Raw genomic sequence first — 18,018 nt, 5'->3', positions numbered from 1 at the left:
TGATAACTCTACTGGCAAATTCAACACTGAGCTGCAGACTGGACTGCAATTTGCTTCTTCTAAAGTACATGGGAAACTTGTAAAGCACAAATTGTCATGATTACTTGGTATAAGCAATTATCTACTATCTTGACTTAGATTGATGTGGGTTGGTCATGCTCATTTCCATAGTAGTCATGTTACTACTAAATTAAGTCACAACATGTTACGCAAAAGAAGAAAACCAACATTCTCAATGTTTTAACATGGCTGCTACTGGATGTCACTGCATCTGCCATACAGATCTCCACACTCTGCTTAGGCAAGAAAAGGAGAGTTAATTGATCATTTAATGCAGAATGCCAGTCTCAAGGCTTAGGTGTTCACAAGCCCCAGTGTGAAGCAAGTGGATTGATTTCAAAGCTTCAGGCAAGCCTAAGATGATTAAAAGTAAGCTATGAAATAACGAAGAGTGAATTACATTCAAAAAACTCCCAGTTTAGGCATGAACAAAGGATAACATCAAAAAAATGTAATCAGAGGGATGTGCACAAGATGCTCTTTGTAGTCTGTCACTGACATTGTATGTGCAGCAAGGAGAGCAGGATGCACAATGCAACACTGCCTGCACCCCTGGCAATGGAGAAAGGGTCACTGAGCAGCATGGTATGAGAAAAGCACATTGTTTTCCTTCTGGTAGAAAGTCATGTATATGTTGAAATATTTCCCTTCTATAGCCAAACCAGCATACTCCAAATGGAGGTTTATTTTGGTTCAGTGAATCAGGATAATCCATAGTAGCACAAAATGCCTCATATAGGTAGAGCAGCTTAAAAAGCTTTAACCGTGGCAGCAAGAAACTCTGTGTTTGCAGAATTGCATAGTTTAAAAATTGAAGTACAGACTAGGCCTTGGGGTACATGATTCTGGAATGGGAGTACAAAGCATTTTTATTAATATTATAAAAGGAGAATTGCTCTAAATTTTTACCCATGCTTGAACTAAATCTGAACTAAGCCTTTCTTCTGAGGCTCTTAGGCTTCTGTTTGTGAAGTTTACATACTTCCTGGCTTTGACCAAAACCAGGACTACTGAAATAACTTGAGAAATGTTATCACTCTGATGTTTCTGAGCCAGCTAGGATTAGAAATGACTGGAAACATTATGGAAGAGCCTGTTTTCATGAGATTTCTATCCAGATATCTAGACCAAAGGGGCTTCTTACTCTGTGAACTTACAGAACACCTTTCAGAGCTCTTTGATGTAAACTCCTTGTTTCCTGTAGCATAAAGAAAAATCCCCCTGCATTATATATATGCAAATTACAGTAAATAGATCAATATAAACTCACCTTTTAAGATCTATCTGCCTTTTTTTTTTTTTTTTGAACTGTTAACACCTGAAAGTTGGCGCTTTTTAGTTCTCAGGACTGAGTATTACAGTTTGTTAACAAAGCAAAGTTTATATTATAATCAATTGTTTCAGGACCTTGCAATAAGCATAGGTAGCAGTATTCTTTTAAGCCAACAAAAGCCAGAATGTACACAGTTAAAGTTCAAACACCATCCTCAGGGTACCTTGTTTTCTTTATACAATTACCCGTGGTTTCAGTGTGTTAGATGATCTCAGCTTGAAGTTTGCAACAATACTGAGACAATTGACTTAGGGATGAAGTTTCCAGCCTCATCTTGAAAGACCCCTTGTGTTTGTGAATTCGGGTCAGACATTTAGTGTTACCTGAACTTAATTACTGTTTGTTTTTGCTTCACATTGTCTTCTAAAAGGCAATCCAGGGAAAGAGAAGGGCCTGGGAAAAACAAACTGCTTTGCAGACCAAAATGGCTTCAAGATCAACATTAGGACCACCTCCAAATCTAAACAAAGCTGTGAAAGAAAGGTTATCTCCCTCTCGTCTTCTCCAAACCTTGCTACTTCCTGCAGAAGCCCTGCTTTTCTCTTTCCAGGCCATAACAAAACCCAAGACCTCTGTCACCTTACTCCTGTCTCCCATATCAAGTTCAGCCTCCTCCTGCAGGCCATGTGACCTTATTTTGCCTCTCTGCACAATTTTGCCCCTGAGTTTTGCTTCTCAGTCCCATACAAGGAGCCCAGGGGGTGACCTGGCTATTAGCGATGATCATTTCTTTCACAGGATTCTCTTGAATTCACCTAGGGTTGTCTTTGATTAGCAAATGCATCATCCTGCTTATCGTTTCCCAAGTGAGTCTCAGTAACCCACTCCTTGATTTTGGGCCTTTAAAAGCTTTGCCAGTCTTACAAATGTTTCTACACACTTCAGGCATTGCTGAAAGGACACCACATTCAGAGTCCCGGTTCCCCTTGAGTTTGCAAAGCAGCAAACTCCTTACCACACTCCAGGTAAATAACTACAGTGAGGCATGAAATTATAGCTCCACTTTGTGTTTTGTATGTGTGTTCACCTCAATGTATTTCTTTCTAATATTTGAATGTAGAAATAGCAAGTTTTACCTCTGTGTATATTATAGGCTCAAATTGCAAAATACATTGCTTCAAAATTTCCTTTGACTTAATACCTATTAAATAACTTTTTTTTTTTTTTTCCTCGAGTTATGTAGATGTGGTGGTGCTCTTTGCAGTAAGTGTTTGAAAATAATGCCACACACTCTTGAGACACTTGTCTCAAGACTGGCAAGTTTCATAAAACTGAACAGATGAGGTATCTGGTTTAAGCCCAAGATACCACCATCATGTTATCTTGGTTTAATGTGTTCCTGCAGGCAAGCTGACTGATGGTAAATATATGTGCACATACTTGTAACTAAGAGATATAACAGTCTAACAGCAATGAGCTAATGTCGTTTTTTTGTTTTTCATATGAATGAACTCCTAATTAAACTTTATTTTGCCATAACTAAAACTACACATATGCAGTAATCATTCCTCTGATGATGCACAGAACACCTTAAGCTGCCATGATTTGACCATAGATTCCCTTAATTTAGTCTGTTACAAAGTTATCGTAAACTCTCTTTTTGGTTAGGTTAATCTCTCTTTTTTGTTTTGGTTAGGATAGAGTTAATTTTCCTCCTAGTAGCTGGTATGGCACTGTGTTTTGGATTTAGGATGAGAATAACATTGATAACACACTGATGTTTTAGTTGTTGCACAGCAGTGCTTACACTAAGTCAAGGACTTTTCAGCTTCTCAAACTGCCCCACCAGTGAGGAGTCTGGGGGTGCATGAGGAGCTGGGAGGGAACAGAATGAGGACATCTGACCCAGACTAGCCAAAGGGATATTCCATATCATCTGACGTCATGCAGAGCTATTACTATGGGGGGGGGCAGCCAGGGCGGGGGCACCAGCTGCTCACGGACAGTCTGGGCATCAGTCAGCAGGTGGTGAGCAATTTCATTGTGCATCACTTGTTTTCTCCTTCTCCTTCTCCTTCTCCTTCTCCTTCTCCTTCTCCTTCTCCTTCTCCTTCTCCTTCTCCTTCTCCTTCTCCTTCTCCTTCTCCTTCTCCTCCTTCTCCTTCTCCTTCTCCTTCTCCTTCTCCTTCTCCTTCTCCTTCTCCTTCTCCTTCTCCTTCTCTCCCACTAAACCATCTTTATATCAACACACATTTTTTTCCCAGTTTCCCCATCCCACTGGGAGGATAAGGTGAGCAAAATGGCTGTGTGGTGCATAGCTGCCAGCTGGGTTAAAGCACAGAAATGGGAATGGAAATATTGAGTTTCCAAATAAATCTAGTTTTATACAGAGCTTTGCTTTACCGGTATCATGCTGTATTAATAGCAGTAAACATAAAAAGTTGTCTTTATTAATGCTATTTATACTTAATGCTAACTTTTTGGTAATAAATGCATATATCAATAATTACAGACATTAAATAGAGTTAAAGAGAAGTAAGCATCACATGGCATCATCTCTACAAACATCATTGCAGAGTCCTGATAATGAACAACACAGCACCCTATAATCGTACTTTTGGGATCTAGTTACTGCCTTGCAACAACTACAATCATATGGTGTATTACTGACAGCTGAGATATAATCCCCTGTAGTTTTATTTACTACAGTGCCAAGGCTTAATGATGAGTAAAATGTCATGACCTGCTCAAACTGTGTATGAATAGTTAAACCTTTCCTCCAGAATTTCTTTTAGACTTGTTTTCCTTTTGGGGCCATAAAACTCGTTGTGATTTTATTTGTCAACTCTTTCAAGGGTTGAAGGATGTCTTTAATCAATTATCGAGTGCTCCATTCTCCTTCAACTAGAACTTCATATGCTATCATTGCTGGTTATTATTGTTCTTAGAAACAATCTGATACCAGAAAGATATTACATACTAACATACAAGAAAGTCTGTTTGATTAGCGGTTAACTGCATCACATTAAATAAATAAATAAATAAATAAATAATCAAAGTAATTGTAATTCATGCACCAAGCCCTTTATTCTATAATACTTATTAATAAAAACATTTAAATTGCTGTTTCTCAAGGAATTGAAACTAGAGGTACAATTGTGATTAGGTTTCCAACTTTTTTTTTTGATGTTTATGTTACCCATTTGCTTGATATCCATTGTTTTTATCTTTTCTTTATTCATGCAGATAAGTGTTATATTTTAATTTAAATATTCAGTTGGTAGATCTAGGGAAATATTCTAATACAATAAATATTGAACAATAACAACCAAAATTACCACATTCTCTTTAGTCAATTTGTCTTAATACAGAGACTTTTTGTAATTACTTTGTTGCAGCTTATAAGACAATTTTTCTTCAGTAGAGCTGGGATGTTCAATGTTGCTACTGGTTTTATGTACCATTCTTCTCTGAAGAAACACAACTCATCACTTTGATGTGATAATATTATGGAAATACTTGTTATAGGAACAGTGATTAAGTTTTGGTTTCAAAACAGATATCCATGTCCTCTAATCTAAAACATCTTCCTTCAGGCTCAGCTGCTTCCAGGTTCACCCATAATATGACCCCACTCATGACATTACTTAACCCTCAAATGTTTCAACTATAAACTGCTTACAGATTAGTAGAACTTAGTTAGTCATTCTGTTTCAAGCATTTTGGGTATGTGAGTTTGTTTTTGCTACTGAATTCATAGCAAAAATTTATTCGTTAGCACAGACCTAGTTTACAGCAAGGTAGACATCACTGCAGCCTTTACAGTCTGTGCTATGAAAGCCCTTCAACTACATTTCTATGGCTCAAAGTCTTGACCAAAACATTTATATTGGGATATTATTGGATAATCCAGGCAATTTTTTCCTTGTCATCACACTGAATGGGTGGGGTGGAATATAATTTTTTTTTGGGTGTGTACAGCTGCTTTGTTTACAAAGCTGCTTTGTCTGCCCCATGGTGAGAAGTGTATCCATTTGTATTCTGATGTATTAATTCTGTTTTTACACCAGGATGAATGAGAATAGAGTTTGGATGCATGACTGCTAGCAGCTCAGTGTATACAGACATCATCCAAGCCCCACTGACAGAACCGTACAGACTTCTACTAACAGTCAAGAAGTTTGGATCAGATCCTTTATTCTCTGAGCTATTACATGTTATCTTCTTTCCAACTCCTGGGCCCCAGTTTACGTATGATGATTCTTGATTTGTGGATAGTGAGAGTCTCATTGTTTTCCACCTCTCACACTTTTTCTCAGCCCAGTTGATTTCCCTAGAAGAATTAATTCCAGCTTTGTTCTATAAATGCTAGTCGCTTTCCTTAGTCACTCTAGGCATTGTGCCAATGAATTCAGACTAAACAGAGGATATTAATTTTACTTTAGCATATATTTATTGCACAAAAGCTGTGATGCACAAGGGTTTAGTTCCAAGAATTACAATAAAACAGTTGTGTAAGCCTTCAAATTTGAATGTCAGTGATAACTAGCAGAGGGAATTAGAGACACTTAAGAGGAAGCCTTCTCAGATTTTCTTTTTTTTAATGACTAAACACCATAAGAAAGTGGGTTGTGAAGTATGACTCACCTGAAGAAGTAGATGATATCAAATTTACCTTGGTCTACTAACTTTTGTTATTCTGCATACTTGTGGTTTCCAGGTGTGGATTGTAGGAAGGTGTTTAACTCTGTCGGAAGAGTGCTTGAGGTATTCTGTAAAAGAGAGAGGGAAGGGACCAGCTGTTTGAATTGAATGTTACCAAGGCGTTTGTTTAAATACAGTTATGATATTGAGAAAAGTGAAGCAGACCTTTTACAGATTGTGGAAACAGGCTCATGTAGCTGGCAAATTTACACTACCTGAGAAAATGGGATGTCTGCTAATGTTTACTAGGAACAGACAGTCATATCAGTAGGTACAATTTGCTAAGTTAGTCTGTGTGGTATATGCTCCACTTCATTTTGGGAATAATAGGGACTTTACTCAGGTGTAACTTCAGTATCTGTAGCTCAGCTAACAAATATTTTCTTAAAGCATACAGCTTAACCATTTGACCACTGTTTTCTCTTGAACAGGGGCAGGAAAATACTTACCTGAACAAAAGGAGGTCTTGCACCTCGTATTTGTGGAACTGATTGGATTTCCTTAATGTCTTTATTGTTGTAGCTCAGCAGAAGCTGCTCAGATTTTGTCTCTAGCAAGTATATGAGAAATGCAGTCCTAGGTACCTACATGTCTTTCGAAGTGTTATCAGGTGATTAACAGCACAAAGAAATAACAAACCTCAGCCCAAAAGGCGTCACAGGAGTGAATGAGTTAACCACTTACTGAACTGATGAGGCTGATGGCTAGAGAAACCAACTCAATCCAGTTTAAAGACTTTTATCTAAACTAAAACTCTTAAAAGGGGATTCACTTCCTTGAAGATGAAATACTCATGTCCAAGATGTTACTCTCTAGGCCTGCAAAGACACATCTGTTGATGCATTTGGGAAACAGTTCTGGCTTAACTGACCAGCTGTACAGGAAATATATGTAGGGATCTTTCTTGAGAAAATTTGTGCCATGTGTAAGGCTGACTAATAACAAGGAAAAAAACTAAAGCTTTTCAGCCTTGAGCTTTCACCACTGGCACAATGTTCAGAGAAACCAGTCTACTGGGAGCTGGGTGAGTTTGTGTAGGGAGGTGAGAGGGGAAAGCAACAAGCCCATTCAGTAGTCATCCAAAGATGCTTTATAGAAGCACAAAGGAGAAAAGTATCTTTCTGCAGCCTGCTACAGCTAGGATGAACTAAGCATCACCCAGGTGGTGAGGGTAAACCTGTCCTGCACAGGCAAGGATTCACAAGCAGTCAGGATGCTTGGTTCATCCTACACCTGGCCATGCTGCCAAGCAGCAGTGCATAGAGTCCCCATCTGCCTGGAAACACTGCTGCTGCTGGCAGGGACCCTGGGTCTTGGCATCGGGAACTAAAGTGACACCTCCAAAAAGTGCAGACCACAATCCTTTGGGGACAAGGTATAGAGGCCCATGAGTTAACTGCTTAGATTTTCCATTAATAATGTCAGCTGGATATTTAAACGCAAAATATCAGAAATAAGGAAGAAGAGATGAGGTGGGAAGGTCCTTTCCTCACCCTTTTCCACACAACTCAGTGGTCTTTTCCTCTTTACGTTTCCCATCTCCAAGAACCCTTCTACTTCCCTTGTTTTCTATACCAGGTTCTTGCCTCAACATCCAGACATTTTTCATTTAACAGTCTCCTGTCTGGTCACCCCCAGTTCGTTGCTAATCTCCACCCATATGCAGTTTTCTTATGAGCCCAAGTCCACGTAGGCATGTTTCACTCATTGCAGGAACTGCTTCATTAATTTGTCTGAACATTTTGCCCTTTCTGAGGAGGCATAACGCCATGTGAGTCAGTCCTGCAGAAATAAGTCTTGTCAAATCTTTGCTTTGCTTGCTTGGTGAGAGATTGGTGGGTTTATTAAAAATATAAGATTAGAACATGGAGAATCTTGGTTGTCTGTGGATAATGATGTAATGTATGCAGCTGTCTGGCTTACTCTGGGGCAGATTTAAGGGAGATCTGTTATGGCAGTACAGCCCATATTCTGGAAATGGTAAGCCAGAGAGAAATGAATGTTTTTGCTTGCCTCATTTTGACACAGTTGATTTCTACTTCATGCTCCAACGTTCATGGACCTGCTGTGGCCTCTTTTCAGCTCTGTCCTTGCAACAGAGCTTCCAATGCTTTTTCTTTTCATGAGCTGCACTTAATATACCAGGCCCCAGAGAAGGATTATAGGGTTCAACCACCACTTGTGAACCTGTGCTAAGAGCCTTCAAGACGATATATATTGCCTTTTGCCATGGGGTCTTCTCTTTGTCCTGACTCAATGAACAGAATAATTTTCTGTTACCATCTGTTATTCTGTTACCATTCTGTTATCACAATACCATCCCATCTCTTTTTGTAAGAGAAGCATGGGAAGTAAATCTATTTCCCCATAGCTTCAGTCATATATCCACCACTGCTTGGGCAGTGGATATTCCTCTTCAGCACATTTGTGAGAGCAGCTTGGTGCTGAATTTTCATCAATCTTTTTCAATCCCAGGTTTCCCATCCCTGCAATTAACATATAATGGAGTAGACCATAGCTCACCTAACCCAAATAGATTTTAGCAACACATTGGTACAATTACAGTGGTTACCACAGGTTGTCTATGGTGTTACCACATCAGTTTTGTACTGACACAGGGAGCTGTGTACTGCATTCAAGTGTTCTGGCTCACCAGGACGTTGCTACAAACCCTGCACTGAGACAAGTTACAGTATCAGTGGTGTCACACTGCGGTGATAGAGCTCAAGAACAACTTCTATATTTTAAGCTCCACTTGGTAGTTTTTTACAAAGTTGAATGACCTTACTTATGATGATCTCTATTTATCATCATCTAAGTTTTCAGAACAAACTCCTGCATCTCTACAGAATCCCACTGGAGTGAATGGGACTCCGTGAAATCAGAAGGTTGTGGGCAACCAGCTCAAGTGTTACACCTGAGGGAATGCCAGGCTGAGTACCAAGGTTGTCCAGAAATACATAGATGTCACCCAAGCATATACTGTGTGGTTCCTGGTCTGAGTGACAAAGCAAAGGACAACCAAAGACCTCACATCTCTTTGTAGAAGCTCTTAGAGTTTGTGGATGAGGATTCAGACCCAGGTGTGGGCTAGCTGGCACTAATTAGCTGCTAATTCATAACAAGGCCTTTGTGAGAGCTATATGCTTATAGAAATCATTTCAGCTCACTACTCTGAGAGGAGAACCGGAGGTGGAGAGTGTATGAATGCTTCTGAAAAATACACTCTGATGATAGTAAGGTAAATGGAAGCTGATAGAATAGGTATGTTGAAGTGTGTCTGAATTTGGTGGATTCTTTAACCAGAATGACATTTTTTTTTCCCCAGCCAAAATAGGAAAAAGTCCATTCTTTAAGAATACCATTTGAAAAGAAGAAAGAATATAGAAAAATAAGAAAGCATCTGCTGTCAGCACTGATTCTTATGGCCATTTCCCTTAGTCAAACTCAATTTTCTGGCACACTGATTTGATACAAATGTTTTGAACAGCTTTCATTCTTATTCCTTGAGCAAACATGACAGAAAATCAGTCCTAATTTGTGTTCGGTCCCACTATGTTTCTCAGTTGTGTCAAAATGCAAGAGCTGTAGAACACCTGGCAATATTTAGCAACCACCATCCTTATGCTCTGCTTTTGGCAGAGGAAAGGATTTTTTCTTACTCAATCACAGCTAGGTCTGTAACTAACATTTAAATGTTTGTTCTACTCCTGCCATCACATTGACATTGCCCTGAATATTCTGCAATGATGGGTGGAGGCATAATACCCTGGAATTGGTCTTGGAAAGCAAGTATCATTTGTTGTTTGTTTTTTTTTTTTTTGTTCCCTGGCTTCATTAGTATTATAATAATAGGAATAATAGCTGTCCTAAGCAAAGGTAACATATTAATATACAGCAAGAGTGTTGTGGACTCAAAAAAAATCCTTCTCATGTCAACGTCAAAGCTCTTTGCGTTGATGGAAATGTGATCTGTCAACAAATGCAGTAATTATTTTGCATGAGTTAATTGTTACAACTTTTTTTTTCCTTTTGGAGGGGAAACGGTGAGGGGAACAAGTCTCAAGGATTTATGGCACAAAGCACGGCATGTAGACTCTCCCATTGACCTTGTAAAAACAGTCAGCAAAAGAAACAGATGCAAATAACCATACAGCCGTGTCGGGTTCATTATCACCCCATGTGCCACTTCTGTCATCACATTCACCAGGCTGAGAATGAATACCGTGACAGAGGAAAGTGATACCTTGAATCACAAGATATGAGATGTCAATGTGCAAAAGTAACTTCTACTCTTCTAGTAGTATGAGCATTGCTGTGCGCAGAGTAGAACCAGGCCATTTAAAACACTTTGGAGCTAATGAAAAACATGGGTTTCCTTAACAGATTATTCCTAAGAACAAGAGGCTAATTGTATCTGCTGTGCTTGCAATGGGGGAAATATGGAAGTGGTTGAGAGGAGCGATCCTTGTGAACATAGCGTGACTTGTAAAAGAGAGCAGGGTGCTTTGCCTTTATTCATTGGATTGTGCCAGCTCATTACTGAGGGCAGCAAGATGCCTTAGTTCTGGTCTGCAGTGAAAGTGATGCAAAGGCCTGACTCATAAAAATGTGTCAATATTTTCCAAAACAGATTAGTATTCTATTCTGTATTTCTAGGAGACAACAAAATGGAAAGAAAAAGGGATGGGTAGGTAAATAATCTGCTATATGGATAGAGGATATTTCACTGATGTTTTTCTTATATCATGACAGCTCTTCTGCAGCTTTTCACAGATGGCAGAGCTTTTCTATGGAGAGAAAAAAAAAAAAAAAAAAGCAATATTAATTTTACAGGGACTTAGACATTTTTGAAACTCCTTCTGTAATCATGGGTATGATTGGCTCTAAAGCAATCCTGATAGGCATAGCCTTAGTTAAACACTGAGATAAAGAAGTCAGAGTATCCAGAGTGCTGGACTTTTACTACTGCTATGACACTTCATTGCCAGCATCAGACCAATGTGAGGGAGTTTGACACTGGTCTGTTATTTACTCTGGACTTAATTTCTGGATTTCAAGTTTTTGGTGGCATTTGTCCAGATTCCTAAGTACAGAAATATAGTAAAATAAAGAAGGAGACAAACTTGGAATTGGAAAGGGAATCTCTGGCACTATTTGAAACATATACAAAAGCACGAGGTTTGGCTAACCTTGCTCAGATGCTGTTGCACAATTGTGTATGTCAGAGATAAGTAATTGGTCCTCATACAGATTCCACTCTCTTGGTGGTCTTGAGAAAAACATGTATTGTTAAGTCACAGTAGTTTTTAATACAAAGGAATAAATGTCTGGTTATTTAGTTAATGCTACTGTAACTCATTTTCAACTTGAACAAATGCTGGCAGACACAGTCAAGTTTCTTGCAGATCTTGATTGTGTCTGTCAGCTGTGGAGTCATAATATCACAATCACAATGCAGTAAGTGATTTCCAGTCTTAAATATCACTTCCCTTTCTCCTTAGGAATGGAACAACTTAAAATGCAAGTAGAGAAGTGTAGAGAAGTGTTGTTACTTCCCCTTTATACAAAAGTAGCTGAAGGACCAAAGATTCAAGTCAACATCTTTGATAATGGTTAGTTAACTACATGCTTCAAAGTTTTGAGTAAGTTTTTCAAGGTCACACCAAAGTCTCTGGTAGACTGGAGAACTGAACCCTAGCACCTAAGCTCATGTCCATTGGATGATGGCACTCTTTCCATTAATATCTTGATGTTCCCAGTAGGCTGTATCTTTTTAGTACTTCTTTTTCCATTCTTTCATAGAGAGTATTACCAAAGCTGCAGCGTCAGCTTCTCTTTAGAAGAAATTAATGCAATAATTTAGAAGTAATTAATGCAAAAAATGTTTTATTGAGGGATCCATGAATGTAAACTCTTTTATAGCTCTCACGGTTGTTTTTGCCTGATTCTTCATTATCCATTATGAAAGCTGCAGTAAGTAGAGTATGCTACTGACCAACCACTTTGCTATCCTGTTGTATCCTGGTGTTATATAAAAACAGAAGTTATATCAGAAATGGAAAGTATTCAATTTCTTGTTGGTGCAAGTCTATGATAACATTTTCAGTTTGACAGTAGACAGGTCACCATGGACACCGGCATGCTCAACTAAGAAACACAAGTATCTCCACTGGGCAATTCAGATTTTAGAGGGCTGAAATGCCATCTAAAGTAACTTGCTCCATTCCTATACAGAGGAGTCTCAAATTTCTAATTTCAGTTGTGAAAGGGTAAATGGGATTAATTCTCCACTTTGAGAAGAGTATATCTGTGAGACATAGATAAACCTTTTCTTCTCCCTTGTTTAAAATTGTGGGTCATCAAATATTACAAATATTCTGCACAAGAGATGTAGAGGTATATGGATTTATTCCTAAGTATTATTTCAAGAGAGCTCATTTTAGTCCCCTGAGGACCTACGTTTTACATGTATTTGATTTCCTTGCATGCTTACTACTGAATATTATTCAGAATCAGATTTGCAATTGAATTATTAGAAGACTCAGACTTCTTCAGAAAAAATAAATAAATATGGACGTCAAAACTATAGTGGAAAATACTTAACTGTTATAACTTGTCAGAAATTGCTTAGATCAAGGCAAAATACGAAACTATCAGCTGGAAGTGTTGCAACACTAAGTCAGGGGTCATTAACATTCCACAGAGTCTGCTTAAATGGAAGCTGTTTGACAAATTTTAAAATGAATGATAATTAAAGACAGTGGGACCAACAACAAATGAAAGAAGAGAAAAAGAAGGAAGATGCAATAGAGCCCCAGAAGATCAATGTCCATATTAACATGGAGCAGATTCTACTATGTTCAAATTCATAGGGTGAAATAATCAGTGTTGAGGATCTGACACCTACACTGTTTCCCATAGCACCCATACAAATCAGAGCAGATTACTCCACGAGGGCCTCTTCTAGTCCTGTTCCATCTGAATGGGATTTGGGAAACAATCTGAGGATGCTGTACAACAGGAACCAAAGTGCACTAAGAGACAAAGATGGGATTTGCTTCAAAAGTATAAATATGTTACAATGTGAAATGCTAATGTACATGCACCATGTGAGATGTAAGCCTGCAATATCAAATGATCTTAAGGGGAAGTAACTTCCGTGTTTTATGTCAGCAGTCTGACACCAGCTTTATGAAGAAATTAGAAGAACAAGTCTGCTCTGTTTCAGAGATATCCAGCAACGGTAAAGCTGTACTCTTTCTAAGTCTTTACCATAGAGAGAACACACACCAGTGAATTTTAAAAATATCCCAGTGGATCTTCACTAATACCAAATCTATTACTGAGCACAGGCACTGATTTTGCTTAAAGCACACAATTGTCTAGGGAATTTGCAAAGGAAAACATCAGATGTGGATAAAAATTGAATATTTTTATTTGGAAGGATCTTATTTTTGGTATCCTTTGCCTAGGCAAAACAAGGCAAGGTAGGTGAGAAAGAGCTACACTTAAATCTGTTGGAATCACTATTCTCCAGTTAAAACATCTCTTAAAAAAAAAAAAGTTCAATTTTTTTTTCTTTTTTTTCTTTTTTTGAACCTTCAGTGTTTAATGCTCACTGTGACCTCTAATGCTGGAATACAGCTGGGACATGAGAACCACAGTACTGCTGTCAGTAGTACATGAGCTGTTATGGAGAAGGGAACAGAGGTTGCTCAAATTCTGCCAACAAATATAGCACAAGGTTTCTACTTGTGTGTGCCAGGATTTACTTCCCACAGCACAGAATCCTTGCAAGCAGATTAGGAAGGGACCTTGAGAGGTTATATAGTTCACACACCTCCCTTTCTTTCCCAACCCTGACTTGATGCTTTGTTGTTTTTTTTTCCACCTCAGCAATGGAGAAGGTACCAGAGTGTCCTGGGTTGCACAACCTTTGCCACAGTGAAACAGGCTGCAGCTCGGTGCTTAATAAAGCTAGGCTCCCAGTTCTTCTGATGAAGGATAACTCCATTTTGTATGCAACTGATGGATCCTTGCTAATCTGCCATTTTAAGCAGGCAGCTGAAGTAAATGCACAGAAAAGGTCTCCAGACCAAGAACTAATTGGCCTTAAATACTTCCAGGGATGGGGCATCCACAGCTTCTCTGGGCAACCTGTTCCAGTGCTTCCCCACCCTCAGAGTGAATAATTTCTTCCTTATTTCTAAACCTGCCCTCTTTTATTTTTAAACCATTAACCCTTGTCCTATCCCTACACCGCCTGAAAAAGAATCCCTCCCTACCTTTCCTGTAGACCCCGTTTAGGTACTGACAGGCTGCTGTAAGGTATCCCCAGAGCCTTCTCTTCTCCAGGCTGAACAATCCCAGCTCTCTCACCCTGTCTTTGTAGGACAGGTGCTCCAGCCCCTTGATCATCTTCATGGGCCTCCTCTGGACTTGTTCTAATACTTCTATGTCTTTCCTGTGCTTGGGGCCCCAGAGCTGAATGCAGTACTCCAGGTGGCATCTCATGAGAGCAGAGTAGACAGGGAGAATCACCTCTCTTGACCTGCTGGACGTAATTCTTTTGGTGCAACACAGGATACAGCTGGCTTTCTGGGCTGCAAGCACACATTGCTGGATTATGTTGAGCTTCTCATCAACCAACACCCCCCAGGTCCTTATCAACAGGACTGCTTTCAATCCATTCTCTGTCCAGACTGTGTTTGTGCTTGGGATGGCCCTGACTCAGGTGAAGGCCTTGCACTTGGCCTTGTTGAACATCTAGAGGTTCAAACAGGCCCACCTCTCAAGCCTGTCCAGGTGCTTCTGCATGGCATCCTTTCCCTTCAGTGTGTTGACCTCACCACACAACTTGGTGTCATCAGCAAACTTGCTGAGGATGCACCCAATTTCACTGTCCATGTCACCGCAAAGATGCTAAACAGTGCTGGACCCAATCCCGATCCTCAAGGAACATCACTTGTTACCATCTGGACATTGAACCATTGACCACAACTCTTGAGTGCAACCATCCAGCCAATTCCTTATCCACTGAGGGGTTCATCCATCACATTCATGTCTTGCCAATTTAGAGAGAAGGATATAATGGAGGACAGTGTCAAATTCTTTGCAAAAAGACAAGTAGATGATGTCAATGGCTCTTCCCCTATCCACCAATGCTGTAACTCTGTCATAGAAGGCAACCAGATTTGTCAGGCATGATCTGCCTTTAGTGAAGTCATGTTGGCTGTCACCAATCACCTCTTTATTTTCTATGTGCCTTAGCATAGTTTCCAGGAGAATCTGCTCCATGATCTTGCCAGGCACAGAGGTGAGACTGGCCTGTAGTTTGCCGGTTCCTCCTTTCTTACTGTTTTGAAAACTGGGGTTATGTTTCCCTTATTCCAGTTAGTGGGAACTTCATTAGACTGACACGACTTCCCAAATATGATGGAGAAAGGCTTAGCAACTTCATCTTCCAGTTTGCCAGTTCCTTTAGGACCCATGAATGTATCTCATCAGGTCCCATGGTACTGTGCACGTTCAAGTTCCTTAGATAGTCTTGAACCTGATCTTCTCCTACAGTGGTTGGTTCTTCATTCTTCCAATCTCTGCCTTTGCCTTCTGGGGCCTGGACCATGTGGCTGGAGCTCTTGCTGGTGAAGACTGAGGAAAAATAGTCATTGAGCACCTCAGCCTTCTCCATATCCTAGGTGACCAGGTCTCTGTTATCTTCCGGATAGGGCACACAATTTCCCTAGTCTTCCTTTTATCACCAATGTACCTATAGAACCCTTTCTTATTGCCCTTGATGTCACTGGCCAAATTTAATTCTAAATTGGCTTTTGCTTTCCTAACCTGAAAAAATTAATATTTTCAGGCAGATCTACAAAGGCAGTCAGGTGTCTGGAGATACACACTTATGAAAGAAGAAAGGTCCACCTAGACTGCTTAGGCAGTTTTATATACTTGTTGCATCTCCATATTTAGTCCCCTAACTGCCTTCATACCACTAGCCCACTCTGGCAGTCTATGAGCTAATATCATTGATGTTTATTGACTGGAAGCGTTTGAATATTCTGTTTGTGTAGAGTTTATTTGAGCAGTACAAATTCCTATTTGGCAGGCAGTTTGGGTTTCCTCTAAAAGGGGCTTGTCTGTATTTGAGAGTTTTGCCACTTTAACTACAGTGGTTTAATTGAAACAGCAACAGAGAAAATACTTGAGGGAATGGGCAGTTATACTAGTAGCAAATTGTTTACATTGGCCTAGCAAATTACAGAACAATATGAACTGTATCAAAATAAAGCAGTTTTCTATCAATGCATTAGTCTAAGCAAGTATTTTATGCATGTAGACTCACTGGCCTCAGGTCTTCTTTCTGATGTAGGCATGTTGGCACAATATAAATGCTATTAAATTTATCAAATTTAATCAGCTCCCCCCCCTCAACTCACCTAGACCTCCACAGTTTGTAGGTCTCAACTCTGTTTAGACCTGCTTGGGGTAGATATAATTTTTAATAGATTCCTTTGGCTCCGTGGGCTGAGAGCAATGCCGTGAATTCACTGTGGTGTAAACGAAGGTATAGTGTGTCTCTTCCTTCTTATCTCAGTTGCTTTGATGGTGTGGGGAAGATAAAGACTATGCTGTTGCTTTTGATGCTTCATGTGAGGAAAGCAAAGAATTAGCACTGCATTACCGAAACCTTTCCCTGTGAATGGGTCTTTCAGTTGCTTTGATTTTATTTTGTTTGTTTGTTTTAGTGTGTTTTGACCTTAGACTAGTCAGATGTCTGGAATAGCTAGAAGATTTCAAAGAAAAAATGGAGAGCAGGTCATACATTTTAAAAACAAGAGATTTGGATTTCTGATGTGCAGTGAACGAGCCTCTCTCTGTGCTAGCATCACCCTCTGAAGACCTGAGGTCAGGAAGAAGATGTCTGGAAAATCAGATTACAAACACAGGGCAAGAGCTGATGCTGCCTGAGCAGCTTATTGGGCAGGGTGTAAAATGAGGCCATGTTCATCTTGCAGATGGTTTAGCAGCTTCCAGCAGAGTTGGCCAGGCCTTGGAAGATCTCTCTACAGGTATTAAATTCTCCCCATGCTCTCCCCAGAGAGCCAGATAGAGTGGAGCCGGGGCTCACAGCACTGGGAATTTCCCTAGGCATTGGCTCTCAGAGTCTATGTGTTGTTCTGCTCTGCCAGACGGTATCTAAATCTGTTAAAAAGTCAGTCTCACCTTCTCCTTGATGCCTAGATCCTTTCTTCAAAAGAGCTGTTGGCTCCTAAACCACTTACTGTCTTCAGCAGTGCACATCCATCACCTCCTGCTATGCTGAAGACTCCACATTTGTTTACAAAATGTTCAAACAAAAAGGAATTTGGGAGCTGGCCTGAAATCTCTTCTTTGTGTCCTTTGCCTGCAGACCTGTACTTCTCTCTTTAGATTGCAGAAAGCTTTACAGCTCCATTTCTCCTTCCCTCCTCCCTGCCCCCCCTACCCCCAAAACACACACTTCCGTTCATTCTTTATCTAACTCCTTGCTCTTTCCTTAGATAACTACAGTTCCATACCTAGAATCACAAGCTGAGATTTTTCTTACTTTTATCTTCTGTGCACCACACAAGTTCACCAAACAATAAATTCTCCTTAAAATTTGCTCTACTCATAGCATAGGATGTTTTTTATTCCACCAGTTGTATTTGACATGTAGAGCCTGTAGATGTGATTTCAGATTAAAAAAAAAAAAAAAAAAAAAAAAGCAACATGAATATGAATTGTGATGTTATTTGATAGGGAAATCTGAAAAACAATTGCGGAAAATAAACTAAGAATACTAAATTGAGGATGCTAAACTAAGATCAGACCAAGACTTCAGTCAAATATCACCAGAAGGACTGGAATGGAATTGCATTTCACAATATAAGCAAAGATGCACAGGCAAAAGGTAAATCTGCAAATTAGCAATATGTGAGTCTGTTTTCTGA

At 39.6% G+C, this 18,018-nt stretch overlaps 1 long non-coding RNA gene across 1 annotated transcript in view; it reads left to right on the top strand.

The window, feature by feature from the left end:
* Positions 1-3,214: 3,214 nt before the first annotated feature.
* Positions 3,215-18,018, top strand: part of LOC106016957 (uncharacterized) — a 29,052-nt gene continuing 14,248 nt past the window's right edge. The window contains exon 1 of the long non-coding RNA XR_011807175.1: positions 3,215-3,358. This is a non-coding gene — a long non-coding RNA (uncharacterized lncRNA). The remainder of the gene's footprint in view (positions 3,359-18,018) is intronic.

The sequence above is a fragment of the Anas platyrhynchos genome, chromosome 2 (genome assembly GCF_047663525.1).
Source record: "Anas platyrhynchos isolate ZD024472 breed Pekin duck chromosome 2, IASCAAS_PekinDuck_T2T, whole genome shotgun sequence".
NCBI lineage: Eukaryota > Metazoa > Chordata > Aves > Anseriformes > Anatidae > Anas > Anas platyrhynchos.
The sequence above is the reverse complement of the archived record's forward strand: the minus strand, read 5'-3'. Positions and strand labels throughout refer to the sequence as shown.